Here is a 17,081-nt window from a genome sequence, read left to right on the forward strand (position 1 = left end):
CAACCTTCCTCAAAGCAAGTGTCAGATAAGTAGGAAGAGGAGATAGAAGATTCATCAAATCTCAAGCCTTGTCTCATTTGCATAGTGGCAGGCCTGCCTCATTGTCTAGCGAGAACTCAGCCTGGTACAATGGACACAGTTTTGAGGAATTCAGACAGCTTTGCAATTCAGTTTTAGCTGTTCTGCTTTAGCATATAATTCTCCTCAAATATATTTAAGATCTGCTAAAAATCTATTTCTCTAAAGGACCCTATAGGGAGAAAAGCACAACAGGAAAGCAAATCAATACAACTGACCTCATCATTTAGCATTTTGCATCAGAGGAAAACAAAGTCCCAGGCTCACCTTCCAGCAAGGTCTTGCCGCTCCCTTGGATTCATGACTTCCCTCTGTGACAGTACCAAGCTTGCCTGCGCTGTCTTCTTTACAAACATTTAGTTCTGCAACTAATAGTTGACTTGGAGCTCTGCAGCAGTTAAAAAAAAGAAAGAAGGTAGATAAAAGAAAGAGAAGTTAATAATTAGGTATCGTGAAAAGGTTTGCTTTTAAAAGTACAATATGGCTTGGTATTTTTCTTAAACTGTTTCTTTCTTTCAGATTCACTGGGAATGGGGTCAATACTTATATTACAGATGCTGCAAAGTTGGAAGGTGAGCTGCTTTTGAAATGTGATCCTATCAATTATGAAACTTACTGTATTAACTACTGACCTCACAACAATTAAAAAATTAAAATATATCTTGTTTTAGAAATTTCTAGATCAAATATTTGTTAAGAGTTACTGCTACTTCATTTTCTACCATACCCCTTCAGTCTTATACATTGTGAGAGACATTCTATGGGAAAAAATCATTTAAATAGACGAATAGTTGATATGATGCAAATTTTTTCTTTTTTAATGAAATGGGTGGAGATCAGATTCATTTCTACCTTCACAATCTTCCTCAGGCTTTTTTCTTTTTCCTTTTTTACTTCATTTGAGGTTAGTTTTTGTGTTTGTTTGTTTTTATTTTTAGCCTCACAAGACCTAAAAGCATTTGCCTGCTTTCCCAAATTCATTTGAATTTAGAAGAATCTTGTATTTCTCTTCTCCTGACTTAAGCTTAATTCCATGATAGAGCCATCTGTGACAATGATTAATGCACCCACCAGAGGAAAGACCTTTTTGGATATCACAGCTGATTTAGTTTCCTGTAATGGAAATGATTTCCCTTCATTTGGCTAGAGCTACATTGACACAGGTTCATTGGGACCCATTTGCCAGCAATGCAATTTCAAATTAAATATACTTTGTTGTAAATTTTAAACTACTGTATTTATTGTCTTTAGTGGCCTTATTATACAGTTAGGAATGTTAACAGATTTCACTAAATCTAAACATAAACATAAACATGTTTGTTAACACTGTGAGATGGTTTCCTCAGTTTCTTTCTTTGTCCCTGTGGCAAGAATTGTAAAGCCGTCATGAAATATCCTAAAAACTTAATCTAAATAGTTGAACACTGAATTCATAGTTATCATGCTAAGAGGGATAAAAAGAAAGAAATACAAACAGAAAGGTCCTTGGTTGCATTTTTAGTTCTTTGTATTAAAGATTTTCTAAAAATAGCTTCCTTAGTCAAAAGGAACACAATGCATATTAAAGCTTAACACACGGCTATAACATGATCCAGTTATCTAGAGATAAACCTAGTGACAGTGTCCCCTTGGAGCAGTCAAATCATAAACCAGAACCCAGACCAGACCTCAGCTCACTTGAAAATTAGGTCCTACGGCATATTCTTCTTCTTCTTTTTTTTCCTTCCATATAGCATTTATATACTTATTCTTCACAGCTAGGTAACTAGACACACCTTTTTTTTCTTTTACAAAATGAGGCTGATGTTGCAAATATTATTTTGTAACCTGTATTTTCAACTTTGTATACTATGGGCATTTCCAATGAAATTAATTTTTATTTATAGCATAATTTTTACTGATGATCTGGTATTTAATTTTAACGTTATACCATAATTTATTTAAATAATCACTCATTGTTGGATATTTAGGTTAGTTCTAATTTTCACTGTGATATGTTAGCCTATAATTAGCTCTTGCAAATAATGTCTATAGAACTCCCTGGCCATTTTCCTGGTTAAAGTCCTAACATTAGAAATGTTGGGCATGAGAGGCTATTCTACACCTCACTGATATCGGCCTTGAGCATTAAAATGACACCTTAACAATATATAATCCTGTCCACATGGCCTAGTCTCTCAGGAACTGGATCATCTTCACAGAGAAAGGCCCCACTCCAGCTAATCCCTCATTTTCACTGCTATTAGGATTACAGGTTAAGTAAAATGACAATGAATGGAGCGCACTGATATACAACAGGGTCTGCACTATTGACATTTTGAACCACATAATTTTTTGTTGTAAGGACTGGTCTGTACTTTACAGAATGTTTAATAAGATCTCCAGCCCCTACCCACTAGAAGCCGTTTAGAGACCCTTCCTAGTCCCAGTCATGACACTCAAAATGTCTCCACACACTGACTAATGTCTCCAAGGGGTAAAACTGATCCCTGCTGAGAAACCTCAACGGACAGTATAACTAGTATTTACTGAATGCTTAGCATGCTCAAGGCAAACTTTTAAATACATTATATTATCTCATTTAACCCTTAAAATAATACATCAAAGTATTCTTGTCCCTGTTTAACTGACAAGAACCTGAGGCTGAGGCACGTTGAACATCTTGTTTGAGCTCACATAGTCATAAAGGGTCAAGCCTGAAGTTCAAAGTAAGACAAGTTAACTTGAGAATCTCTCTGAACCTACACCCAATACTATGGCAGGAGGAACAGCCACTGCCACAGCAAGATCTTGGAAGTGTCTACACTAGACTAAGGATTTAGGTATTTTTTTCAGAGATAAATAAGACATGACTCTCAGCTATACTCCCATTATGATAATGTCCCATCCCCAAACTGTTATATAAGGATAAGAGGGCAGAAATAAATCCCAGGAGAAAATGAGGTCATAGTTGCCACAAACCTGATCTTTCAGGTGAATCAAACTGGGTAGTAACTGTCACCTATAATTGGCCCATGTTTAATCCATTGCAAAACAGGCAAAATTTTAAATAGGCATTAAATTTACCACTAAGGAACGTACTTCTTACATGTTTTGTAGGTCTTTAGACATGACATAGGAATTTGTTGATTGAGTTCTTCCCCTCCAAATTTCAAATCCTGCATGAAAGAAAACAGAAATAAAATAAACTTGATTCAAAGCACACTTGAAACATCTTTGTAAAATGCTGGCTTTTCTAAAACCAGTGTGCTGACTCATAAAGCATAGGGTTCTAGGAGACAAATAAGAACATAGGAATGATCATTAGCAGCCACACGATTATAGAAATTGACTTTTCTCACTCAGCTTAGTTACTTTTTGCCGGGAAGGTAAAGAAAATAGTAAACAACATTAAAAAATGAGGAGAAATATTTAGTGTATACCAATACAGCTTGTTTTGCTTCTTTCTCTCTTTTCCACCCACCCACCCATCAATCCACACACTCACACAAACACACACATACATACCATACAATGGTACAGTTTAACAAAATGTAAATGGACATACAAGCTAGATATGCTAGATTCTAAAGATGTTAATAATAATTGTGATTATATAGTATATAATTTATCATTCAATTCAGGACATCTGGGTAGTAAAGGGGGGCATTTAATTATTCTAGGACAATAGGCATTATCCAGGACTATCCCATGCAAATTATAATGTATTGTAACCCTATTAATAATACTCCACCAGATGTTCTGAAAGGGTATCATATCAGCAAATATCAGTGTATTTAGTGAAGATGAAATGATAAGAGAATGAGAAAAAGAAAGACAAAGAGAGACCTTTGGTTGGAAGCTGTAGTTCTTTATAACCTAATCTTGAAAATAATAAACCATCATTTCTGTTGTATGATATTGGTCACACAGATCAACTGTGGCACAATGCAGGGTGGGTACACAATGGTTTGAAGAGCAGGAGGCCAGGATCATGGATCCATAACAGTAATAAAATTCAGGCAAGCAAACATTGGCAGTTCCTTGATTAGGTCTCAAAATCTGAGAATAATTCTCAATGACTCTCCCCTTTGGAGTCCTGGCTCCACACTCTGAATCTTCCTTTTTCATAAAAAGTAACAAATATTTGCAGCTAAGTAGTTTTTTCAACCTGCTTCCAGCCAGTAGACTTTGGAGCCCAAAAGCCTCTTTTTATTTTATTCTTTCTCTGTCCCTTTTGGTCTAAGTAAGTGATGTTTCTTCTTATATCATTCCATTTAAAACTGTATAGATCTTCTTTGAATCTTATTGGAGTCCACTCTTTAATGTACTAATTAGTTTTCTTATTTTATTTATTTTAAATTTTATTAGGTGACCCAGGTTAACATAATTATACCAGTTTCAGGTGGCCAATTCTACAACACATCTCTGTACACCATATCGAATAAATTCAGTAAAGTAGCAAAATAAAAGGTAAATACCCAGAAATCAGTTGCATTTTTATACACCAGTAGTGATCTATTCAGAAAGGATGACCAAGAAAATGATACCATTCACAATTATTTCAAAAAGAATAAAATACCTAGGAATAAATTTAACCAAGAATGTAAAAGACCTGTACTCAAAAAATTATAAGACACTGAAGAAAGAAACTAAAATGATACAAAAAGTGAAAGCATATACCATGTTCATGGATTGGGAGAATTAACATCATTAAAGTGGTCATATTACCCAAAGCAATCTATAGATTCAATGCAAATTCTATCAAGATACCTACCAATGGTGTATTACACAGAACTAGAACAAACATTCCGAAAATATTTGTAACCACAAAAGATCCCAAATAGCCACAGCAATCTTGAGAAAGAAGAACAAAGTTAGAGGAATTATGCTTCCCCATATTAAACTATACTACAAGGCCATGGTAACCAAAACACCATAGTACTAGTATAAAAACAGACATATAAATCAGTGGAACAGAATAGAGAGCCCATAAATTAACCTATACCTATACTATATATACAAATGGCCAGTAGATATATGAAAAGATGCTCAACATCACTATTCATCAGAGAAATGCAAATTAAAACCACAATGATATACACCTTACACCTTTTAGAATGGCTATCATCAATAAATCAACAAACAAGTGCTGGTGAGGATATAGAGAAAAGGGAATCCTCCTGCACTGTTTGTGGGAATGCAGATTGGTACAGCCACTATGGAAAGCAGTATGGTGTTATCTCAAAAAATTGAAAATGAAACTGCCTTTTGATCCAGCAATCCCACTTCTGGAAATATATCCTAAGAATCACAAAAACACTAATTTGAGAGAATATATGCACCCTTATGTTCATTGTAGCATTATTTACAAAAGCCACGAACTGAAAGCAGCCCAAGTGCCCATCAGTAGATGAATGGATAAAAATGCTGTGGTACATTTACACAATGGAATACTACATGGGCATTAAAAAAGAAGGAAATCTTACCTATTGTGACAGCATCAATAGACCTAGAGATCATTATGCTAAGTGAAAGAAGCCAGTCAGAGAAAGAAATATGTGGAATCTAGTGAACAAAAGGAACAAACAAAATAAAGATAGACTCATATAGAGAGAGCAGGTTGACAACTATAGGGCTGGGGTGGTGGTGGTGAGGGAGGTGGAAAGAATAGAGCAAAAAAAGAAAAAGAAAACTCATGGACAGGGACAAAAGTATGGATATTGCTGGGAGGGGGGGGAAGGGTATAGGAGTGGTAAATGGCTAGTCCACTTTATTAGCCTATAAATCTCTTCCAAATAAGATCTTCTGTATTACTGACAAGATGAGAGGTGATGACCTTGATTCCCCTAGAAATGCTGTTGTGATTTAGAGGAACTATGAGGCAAACTCTTGATCACTTTAGCATGCCTTTGTCTAAGTAGATAGTGTTCTGAAGCATTATCTTTGATACCTCTGAAGCCTTAAACAAAAGATTTGACTGTCACACTCTTGGCTTCAAACTTGAACAGTATTTTCTCGGCATTTGATCTTTGCTCAGAAGCCATGTCTTCATTTTAGCACTGTCCACCATCCTTTCTTTAATTTATCTGTCCCCCCTCACATTTTACAATAAGCAGCAAGAAGAAACCAGGCAGCATCCATAGTCCTCTGGTTAGAAATCTCCTTAGCTGGATAACACAACTCATTGGGTACATCCTCAACACCTCACATTGTATGTTTTATAATAGCAACACTCCACTTCCAGGTACCAACATCTGTATTCATTAGCTATTGCTCCATAACAAATTATGCCAAGGCTTAACCAGATTAAAACAGCAACATTTACTATCTCACACAATTTCTGAGGATTTAAAGTCCAGATGTCACTTCACTAGGTTTTCCAGGCTCAAGGTCTCTCATGAGGCTGTACTCAAGCTGTCAGGTGAGGCTGCATTCATCCCAAGGATCAATGGAGGCTGGAGAATTAGATTCCAGGTTCAATCACATGATTATCAGCAGGTGTCAGTTTTTTGCTGTTGGTTTCTCATCATATGAACCACTCCCTAGGCTGCCCACATATATCCATTTAAAAAAAGATAGAAAATTTAAAAGACTGTAACATATTGACATATAGGAGAAAATTTGCCAGCCTCATGTCAGCAATAGATATCATGTTATATATACTCTGCTTGGCTTGTCTAAGAAATTTCTTAATATAACTCTGCCAAAAGGGCCTCTAAAATAAATATGTGAGATCAAATAAAACAATCTAATTCTATTCAGTAGATATTTTCAAGTTTATCACATACTAATTACAGTAAGATTTTATAGTATCAATGCTAGTTCAGATTTATTGAGCAGTTATACCATACTAAGTATCATACATCATTCATTCTCTCATTCCACAAATATTCATCATTGTTTTGCTTTGTGACACACATTGTGCTAAGAACCTGGAATACATTGGTATATAGAATAGATGATTATATCTGACATTAAAAGCCTTTCTGCCTGACCAGGCAGCGGCGCAGTGGATAGAGCATTGGACTGGGATGCAGAGGACCCAGGTTCCAAGACCCCGAGGTCGGCAGCTTGAGCACGGGCTCATCTGGTTTGAGCAATCTCACCAGCTTGGACCCAAGGTCACTGGCTCAAGCAAGGGGTTACTCAGTCTGATGTAGCCCCATGGTCAAGGCACATATGGGAATGCAATCAATGAACAACTAAGGTGTCTCAACGAAAAACTAATGATTGATGCTTCTCATCTCTCTCCATTCCTATCTGTCTGTCCCTATCTATCCCTCTCGCTGACTCTCTCTCTGTCTCTATAAATAAATAAATAAATAAATAAATAAATTTTTTTTTTTAAAAAGCCTTCTTTCTGGTAGACATACTAGACAATGATGTGGGATGATATCAGAATAATGGCAGTGTGAGAGATACTCCTAATCTCTCCCCCTTGATATTTCAACAAACTGAACAACTATAATGCAGTGAAGGAACCCCAGCTGGGCTTGTAGGCATGCCTGAAAAATCTGTGCACTGAATGGTCTAAAGATGGGCCTGGTTGAAAAGGAGGGCAGAAGATGAAATGCACTAGCAGTTGGCTCTGGAGGGGAGACAAACCTAGAGTGACTGGGTTTTGTTTTGTTTTGTTTTGTTTTGTTTTCTCTGCCAGACTACAGGAAGGAGGGAAGTTCTGGCTCTCTGGGTTTTGTCTGAGGGGTACAGAGAGAAAAACCCAAAGTGACTGGGTTTCCTTCTGCCGGGAGGAGCAGTGAAATAGATGGGCAGAGGGGGAGGTAAACCAAAACAGCCAGAGTGCGGAGTCATAGCCAGTGTTCCCGCAGTCTGCCTGCAGCCTGCACTCCACAAAAACAGACAGCTTCTTTTTGTTGTTGTTTTTTAATTTCCATTTGTGTAAAATACTTTTTCCAACCTTTCACTTTCAGTGTATGTGCATCTTTTGTTCTAAAGTGGGTCCCTTGTAGAAAGAATATATACGAATCTTGTTTTCTGATCCATGCAGCTACCCTGTCTTTTGAATGGAACATTTAATTCATTTATTTAAAGGTTTTTTATTGATATATACTTATTACCATTTTTTTAACCTACAATCCTCTTTCCCTTGATTTCTTTTTTTCTCTCCTCTTTTTAAAGCAGGCCCTTTAACATTTCCTGCTATACTGTATTGATAGTAATAAATTTGTACCTTTTTTGGGGGGGGTCTGGGAAGCTATTTTTCTTTCAAATTTAAATGATAGCCTTGCTGGATAGAGTAGTCTTGGTTGTAGGTTCTTGTTTTGCATCACTTTGAATATTTCTTGCCAATCCCTTCTGGCCTCAAATGTTCCTGTTGAAAAGTCAGATGTCAGCATTATGAGGGCTCCTTCATAGGTGATTGTTTCTCCCTTGCTGCTTTTAGTGTTCTTTCTTTGTCACCTAACTTCAGCGTTTTAATTATTATGTATCTTGGTGTGGGCCTTTTTGGGTTCATCTTTAATAGGACTCTCTATGCTTCTTGAACTTGTGTGACTTTTTCCTTCATCATGTCAGGAAAATTTTTAGCTATGCTGTCTTCAAACAAGTTCTCTATCCCTTGTTTGTTCTCTTCTCCTTCAGGAACCCCTATGATACTGATGTTGTTTCTCTTCTGTTGTTGCAGAGGTCTCTTAAGAGTTTCCTCACCCTTCCTGAGCTTCTTTTCTTTTTGCTACTGTGCTTCTGTGCTTACATTTATCTTGTCCTCCAAACTGCTGATCCATTCAGCCTGCTGTTGATTCATTTTAGTGCAGTCTTCATTTCAGATATTTTATTTGCTATTTCTGACTGGTTCCTTTATGTAGTTTCAATGACCTTTTTAGGGCTTACTATCTCTTTGCTTAACTTCTCATTGTGATTATTCATTATTACTTCAAGATCCTTGAGCATTCTTATAACTATTATTTTAAACTCTGTGTCTGGTAGTTTGGTTGCTTCCATTACATTTAGTTTTTTTTCTGAGGATTTTTCTTGTTGCTTCACTTGGGACATATTTCGTTGTCTGCCCATTTTGTCTGTTTATTGGGTAGCTCTGTTCTGACTCCTGAATTTGTTGTGATGTCCTAATGAGGAAGATGAGTTCAGTGGTACTAACCTCCAGGCAACCTGAGTTCTTAGCTCTAGGAATGTTTCTTGAGTTACATTTACTTTCTTATTTTATGTGACTCTTGGATGCTATTGGTCCTTTTGTGGGTGGAGTTAACCCTTAAGGTTATCTGACTCAAAGGATCAACCTTGATCATTTGTATTAGACACTGTGCAGTGTTTGTCCTCTGGAATGTAGTTATTCCCAACAGGGTCTGGTGCCAGATGGAATCCTCCTTTGGGTGTGATGCTTGTATTACTAGTCATGTCTATCATTGGTGTGATCTGCAACTTACTACTGGTTGTGTTGGCTCTGGGTCCTCTTAGGTGGGGTTCTGGTATGGGTTGATGTCAAACATTGTTTGTAACCCACTGTGGGCTACCCGTCTGGAGCTACCACTCTGTTCACTATTTGTGTCTGTTTTCTGTGCCTGGGTGTGCGTGAGAGGCTAACCTGTATATAATGATAGACTTCCTCCTGCTTAGAGCTTGAGGGCCCAAGTTCCTTACAATTTTCCTTCACTGTCTGATCTTCCCACAGAATCTTCTGTAGACAGATAGTAGCATGGGTTGAGATGGGCCTCATGCCACCAACTCCTCCACACAGTACAAGCTTGGTGAGTTAGGGCAACTGAGGTCAGCAAGATAATTTTAATAGGGCCCCATACTTGGGAGATCTCTTGGTCAGGAGCTCAGTATGGAGAAAGTGGCCCATAGTCCAGAGCCTAATCCCTCAACCACTGCTGGATACTCCAATTCAATTTCTCTCAAGAGGTGAGCAGCAGGTTCAAGTTGGGTGGGATCAACTGTCTCCTCTACAGAAGTTCTTTTAGCTGAGGAGCCCTTGGTCTCAAGGAGGAAGATTGAGAGAGTCATCCACTGGGGCTGATTGTGACCCTTCTCAAGGTTCCCTGAGAGCTGCCTTCTGCTACCTCTGTCTGCTGGTTGCTTTGAGCTAATCAGACATCAGAAAAGGTGGTGGATGTGGTTCCCATCCCACATCCCCAGTGACCTCTCCTGAGTTTTTCCACAGAACTCCATAGAGTGTGGCCACTAGGAGTACGGTGAATATAGCCTCTGAAACCCAGAGATTTAGTCTTCCCTGCAGTCTGGACAGTTACTACTGAATCTTTCATGGTGCGGAAGCAACAGTCATATTCTCAGGATTATGGGGGTAAAAGCTCTGGCCTCAATGCCAGACAATTGAGTCACTGTCACTCCCTGCATCTTTTCAGCCCCCTGATTCCTGGCCAAGGGTGCTTACTTCTCAGCAGGGTCCAATCTCCATAGGTGGGGGCAAGAGAGATTCCTGAGGGTGGAGCAGTTGCTTTTCCCCAGGCTGATGCTGTATAGAGAGGACTGTTCTACCCAAGATAGATGGAAACTGCTGTATTGTAGGTATGATTCAGCATAGGGGTTGTGGTGCCATCCCCCATGGCGTCTTTCTCCCTGGGCTTCCAATTTTACTCTCCTTACACAACTCCAATCCTCTCAGCCCTCTCTCCAATGAAGCTCAGGGTAAGTGGCTGTAAATGAGATTTTCTGTGTTGGCCCTTTAAGAGGGTGCCTGTATCTCTGAGAATTCCTGTCTCTTTCTTGCAGACAGAAATCTTACCTCTTTTCACTGCCAAATGTTATGTGGGCACCTCTTCTAGGCTCCAGTGCTCTGGCTAGGGCACCAACCTGTAGCTTAGGACTCACACATCTCAGAGTAAACCTCCCCACAGCTGAGCTGTCCTTCTAGACTCTCAGCTGCCACTCACTCCTGGGAGCAGCAGCCTTTTCACATCTCTGCCCTTCCCATCCGTCTCAATGAGGCTTCTTCTGTGAATCCTTGGTTATAGACTCCTCTTCACTTAGTCCTAAATTGTTTTTTCAGGATGGTTGTTCTTAAATTTAGTTATAACTCCAGTCTGGTCCTAGAAGGAAGCAAGTGCAACATGTGTCCACCTACTCTGTCACCATCTTGGATCTCTGCTTTCTGATCTTCTAAATCTCTTATTGTCTGCTTTGTCTCCCTCACAGTACATTCCTTATAATGTATTCTTTATTTCAGTTAATTATTTTTCATTACTGAATGGTCCTTTTTATTTTTTCTATGTCTTTGTTGAAGTTCTCTCTAAATTTCTCTACCCCTAAGTTCATTGAGCATCTTTATAATCAGTGTTTTGTTTAGTTATTTTTCTGGAGTTTTGTTCTGTTCTTTCATTAGGACACTTTTTTGTCTCCTCATTTTGGCTGCCTCCTTGTGTTTATTTCTATGTATTAGGTAGAGCTGCCACATTTCCTAGTCTTGGTTGAATGGCCATCTGTATTAGATGTTCTATAGAGTCCAGTGGCACAGCTTCCTCATTCACCCCAGGTGGGCAATCCAGGTGTGTCTCTAGTGTGGGCAATGTGTACCCTCCTATTGTAGTTGAGCCTTAATTGCTGTTGGTACCTCAATGATTGGTATTTATACCCAGGCTGATCATCTATAAGTATTTGCTGTGACCACCAGGAGGATCAGCTGTTCAGGGCTCTATCCTACAGAGCAGGAATTACTTTGGCAAGGCTCTGGTGCCCACTGAGTATTCCCCTCAAGTGTGTTACTTGTGGAGGTGATTGGATAGTTCTTTGACATGGTCTGAAGCTGTCAACAAGGTGTGCTAGCTCTGACACTGCTCTGAAGTTGCAGGTCAAGATCAGCTGCCACCTGTGCCATGCCTGGCACCACCAGACATACGCTACAGAGCATCTAAAGATGGCTGTTAGCTGTGCAGAGCTTGAAGAAAACCAGAAGCCAAGCTTCAAACTAAGGTTGGCTGCTGCTAGTGTTGAGCCTGAGGTCATATAGCAAGAGGTAGAGGGCACAGTGAAGCCAGATATTGCTTGTTTGAAAGATTTTAGGAAAGTCCAGCATGAGCCAAGATGGGCCATTTGTATGGAAAAGATGCTGGAAGTAGCTTGGGGGGGGGGGGGGGCAGGGACTCACCAGGGTGAGGCAAACTGTGTTAATTAGGTTGATGGAGATCAGATATGGCACCCGTCTACAGGCTCTGTGGAAGGGTGGGCTCAACAAAGGAATAGTGGCTTTTGCAAGCACTTCTATGTGGAGAAAGCTGTCCCTCCTTTAATGCCAGACAATTCAGTTTTTCTGCTTATGTCCATGATGCCTTTCGAGCTGCTGCTCAAAACCATGATTTTAAGTTCATGCACAGGCCCTTTAAGAGGAACTCTGAGGACTCCAGCAGCACTTCATCTCACTCAGCTACAATATTCACTGGTTTTTACAGCCAGAAGTTATGGGGACTTCTTTTCCTGGCACTGGAATTCTAGGTTGGGTTTCTGATGTGTGTCTGGGACCCATTGCTCCTCAGGGAGAACTTCCAAAGTTGAGACATCCTTCCCAGTTTTTACCTGCCATACATGGATGTGGTTCCAGCCCATTCTGCATGTGCAACCCTCCTACTAGTTTCAATATGGCTCCTTCTTTATATCTTTAGTTGTAAAACTTCAGCTAGATTTCAGGTGGTTCTGAATGATAGTTGTATTATAGTTGTAATTTTGATACGGTTGTAGAAGGATACGAGTACCATGCTTACCTATGCTTTCATCTTGATTAAAACCTCAGGAAATTTTTCTGGGTGTTTTCTTGTTTATTTGTTTGTTTGTTTGTTTGTTTCCAGATAACTTACTAGTGAGCAAATTTTAAGGACTTAAAAATAAAACCTAACAAAAAAATTGCATTTCAAGGCTGGGCACATATAGGTGGGGTTGCAGCCAGGCAAGGGCTGTGCTGGGGGACTGGTGGCTGCAACTGCAAAGACAGGTTTAACTTTTCCATCCAGCAAAAATGTGGCTTCAGAAAGGCACCCAAGAAGGTTGAGCCTTGAAAATAAGACACAGAAACAAGTGGTGAAACATACGAGAGAAATGGTTTGGTTCTTCCTATAGAAGAGTCTTTTACCCTTCTCCTTATCCTAAAAGGACTCTTATAAAATCTTTTTTTTTTACTGTTGGGTTTACAGGCTGTACATTGGGATCAGCTGTTATTTGGCAATATGAATCACTGAAATTCAGGGTCCAGAATTATTTTGATGGTATAAAAGCAGATTGGTTGTATAGCATAAGGCGACAAAAGGAAGGAGACTTCAGGAAGGAGATTAACAAGTGGTATAATAACCTACATAATGGCCGGCAGACTGTGACAGGTATTATAGCTGCAAATGTTTTCGTATTTCATTTATAGAGAGTACTTTCTTTACCATGGACAATGATCAGTTATTTCACATCCAGTCCAACCTCAAAGGTCCTTTGTTCTCCCATATTGCTTTCAGCATTCAGTCATTTCTCCTTGTTCCACAAGGCAGCAAATATGTATGCTTGGTGGAATTTTTCCTCCAGCACAGTGAACATTCTGGGTCAAGAACAGTTCATGGCAATATACTTATCTGCAGGTGTTATTTTCAATTTTTTCAGTTATGTATGTAAAGTTGCCACAGAAAGATATGGACCATCATTTGGAGCATCAGGCGTAATCATGACAGTCCTTGCAGCTGTCTGCACTAAGATCCCAGAAGGGAGGCTCGCCATTATCTTCCTTCCAATGTTCATGTTCACGGTAGGGAATGCCCTGAAAGCCATTATCGCCATGGATACAGCAGGAATGATTCTGGAATGGAAAAATTTTGATCATGCAGCACATCTTGGGGGAGCTGTCTTTGGAATTATGGTCATGAACTCTTTGAAAGAACAGGGAGACTCGAGTGAAAATTTGGCATGAAATGAGGACTAATAGTCCCCCCAAAAGGAGGTGGCTTTAACTAAAACTGGGCTTGGAATATACTGGTGCATCTGATCCATGCTGCCTGAACATATCAACCTTGAAGTGACAACATCTTTGGTCCTGCCTGGAAGACACCCAGCATCTAGCTTTCCCAGTGTTTTAAACTATGTCATCAGTGCATATCTTATTAAAAAGTGAACTATGACAAAGTTGTGACATAAAGGTTTATATCTCTAGTTTGTAAAAAAAATATGCCTGACCAGGTGATGGCGCAATGGATAGTGCATTGAACTGGGATGCAGAGGACCCAGGTTTGAAACCCTATGGTTGCCAGTTTGAGCGCAAGGTCATTGGCTCTGACCCCATGGTCACTGGCTTGAGCGAGGGGTCACTAGATATGCTGTAGCCCCTTGGTCAAGGCATATGAGAAAGCAATCAATGAACAACTGAGGTGCCACAATGAAGAATTGATGCTTCTCATCTCTTTCCCTTCCTGCCTGTCTGTCCCTATCTTTCCCTCTCTTTCTCTCTCTGTCAGAATAAATAAGTAAATAAATACAAACTAAAGATGAGTAAATGACTATAAATTCCAAAATTTTTGAGAATATACTATTATCTATAACTGAGACCTAAAGATAATTCAAATAAATCTACTCTGCCGTGCAACAAGATCTCAATGAAATAATTTCATCATTCCAATGATAATTTTTAAAAGTAATTAAATCTGAGTTAAGGCTAATCAGGAGTTCTTATTTTTGCAACTTCCTTTAATTAATTCTAAACAGGCCTTGTCATCTCACTTATGATTAGTACATTACAAAGTATATGGAGAGCAATAGTTCATGTTCTTAGCAAGATACTTTTTTAAATTATTATATCCCCAAGTTTTCTATGCAAATTAAATGACTTATCATACATAAGTACTTAGAATAATGTCTGGCACATAATGAATGCCATTGAAATATTATCTGTAATTACAAGATAGGAAAGGGTCTTAAGTTTAATGTGTATAACAATCTTCTAGAGGTTTTGTGTTAAGTTTATGCATCTTGGGCTCCAATCACAGAGATTATGAGACAGTCTGTATTGGTACCCAGGAATATGCATTATAATTAGTACCTCAGGTATCCTGAGAAAGCTAACAGGCCATATTTAAACAAGCAGTAGCATTAGGCTTCATCTGAAAAAACAGCAGAGATAATAAAAAGGGAGCTTTGTTGTGTCATAAAAACAAAGCAGATAGTATAATGAAGGTAAACTTTCAGCCAAATAACAAGGAAATCAGTAAAGAAAAAGTCTTAAAGTTCTACTATGTAAAAAAACTATGAAGTACTAAGAAACAGGGAATGGGGATAAAGACATAAAATATTACAAATTTCTGTGTGTGTGTGTGTGTGTGTGTGTGCACGCGCTCACAAAGAAGGTACCTTTATAGACTCTGCCACTCTACAGGGGTCCCAGGGCACAAGCCTTTGAAAATCTTAGTAACCATGATAGAGTAAAGGAGCAATGAAAAATAATCGTGTAGAAAATAAATTCTTATTCTTCCAATAAACCAGACAATGGGTTTTCTTTTGAAACAAGTTTTGAAAAAAATGCAATTTGCCATCTTCTAAGTGTAATTTTTAATTGAAACTGAAAAGTTGGCTATTAAAGAAGAGTAATAATATTGCAGGGTAAATGCTTTTAACCCCTATTCACATGAAAATTACAGTACAGTATAGTATTTTTTAATAGAATATTTTTCAGAATCAATGGATGGGAAAGATTGATATTTAATTGATTAACCATATAGGCCCTGGCTGGTTGGTTCAGTGGTAGAGCGTCGGCCTGGCATGCAGAAGTCCCAGGTTCGATTCCCAGCCAGGGCACACAGGAAAAGCGCCCATCTGCTTCTCCACCCCTCCCCCTCTCCTTCCTCTCTGTCTCTCTCTTCCCCTCCCGCAGCAAGGCTCCATTGGAGCAAAGATGGCCTGGGCGCTGGGGATGGCTCCTTGGCCTCTGCCCCAGGCGCTAGAGTGGCTCTTGTCGCAACAGAGCGATGCCCCTGGAGGGGCAGAGCATCGCCCCCTGGTGGGCAGAGCATCACACCCTGGTGGGTGTGCCGGGTGGATCCCGGTCCGGCGCATGTGGGAGTCTGTCTGACTGTCTCTTCCTGTTTCCAGCTTCAGAAAAATACAGAAAAAAAACCCCAAAAAACAAAAAATATATAGGTATGGCTATAGATTTATAATTATTTACATTCTTTCCCTACTAATAATGATTTGAATTTGTTTCATAGAAAATGTATATTATTTATTCATATAAAGAAATATAAAACAGAAAAATCTCCAGAAAGTTGCCCAATATTAAGGTATCTAAAAATGAGAAGCTGTGGAAAGTTCTCCATTACCAAATAGAAGAAATAATTTAAATTAAAACTAAATGAATAGCATATCTTTTAAAGCAATGTTTTTTCCAGGAATATGTTATATAAACTTTCACAGCAATTTCTCAAAAGCTACTGGTTTCTGTTGAGAGCTATTTAATCTTTGCTATAATTATCTTTGATTATAGATCAAATCCCTGGTTTTGTTACCAAATCATTAGGATGGTTTATTTCAAATGCCCTAGTTACACTGTTTACAGAGTGAGGGTCCTAATCCTTAATACCTTCATACTTCACTGAAGTATTTCAGAGATTAATGAGGTATGAAACCTTTGAGCTGCTCTGATCAAAGGCACTGTATAACTACAAAGAATTGTTATTATTTACCAGTAACTCCTTTTTATTGTGCCACTAATGAGCATTGTGGTCAGTAACAACTTATTAGAGAAAAATATAGGAGGTGAAAGTTAAAAAGGCTGTGTCTCTCCATGTTCAAATATAATTCTTGTTAATATTAATTGGTGTTATGCAGACATACTGAAAATGGGGAGCTTCCTGCCATCTAACAGTTCTCTCTGAATGTGTTTTCGTAAGCATCACACCCACCCAACGCCATGGGTTTAGAGGACTGAGCATACTTGGAGCTTTCTTTGGGTTTGTGCAGTCTACATAGAAATCATATTTCAATAGACTCAGTAGATAGGACACAGCATTAAAATGTTCTCATTAATATTATTTTCTCATATATCTTTCATTTTAATAATCTTTAAGCAATTCTCT

At 38.7% G+C, this 17,081-nt stretch overlaps 1 protein-coding gene and 1 pseudogene across 1 annotated transcript in view; one reads left to right on the forward strand and one right to left on the reverse strand.

Annotated features, from left to right (window-relative positions):
* LOC136397322 (presenilin-associated rhomboid-like protein, mitochondrial pseudogene) overlaps nucleotides 1-13,970 on the forward strand; it is a 45,948-nt pseudogene extending 31,978 nt beyond the window's left edge.
* LOC136398384 (uncharacterized) overlaps nucleotides 1-17,081 on the reverse strand; it is a 212,904-nt gene that overhangs the window by 105,360 nt on the left and 90,463 nt on the right. The gene's annotated exons all lie outside the window — the stretch shown is intronic.

This window comes from Saccopteryx leptura, chromosome 3 (genome assembly GCF_036850995.1).
Source record: "Saccopteryx leptura isolate mSacLep1 chromosome 3, mSacLep1_pri_phased_curated, whole genome shotgun sequence".
NCBI classification, from domain to species: domain Eukaryota; kingdom Metazoa; phylum Chordata; class Mammalia; order Chiroptera; family Emballonuridae; genus Saccopteryx; species Saccopteryx leptura.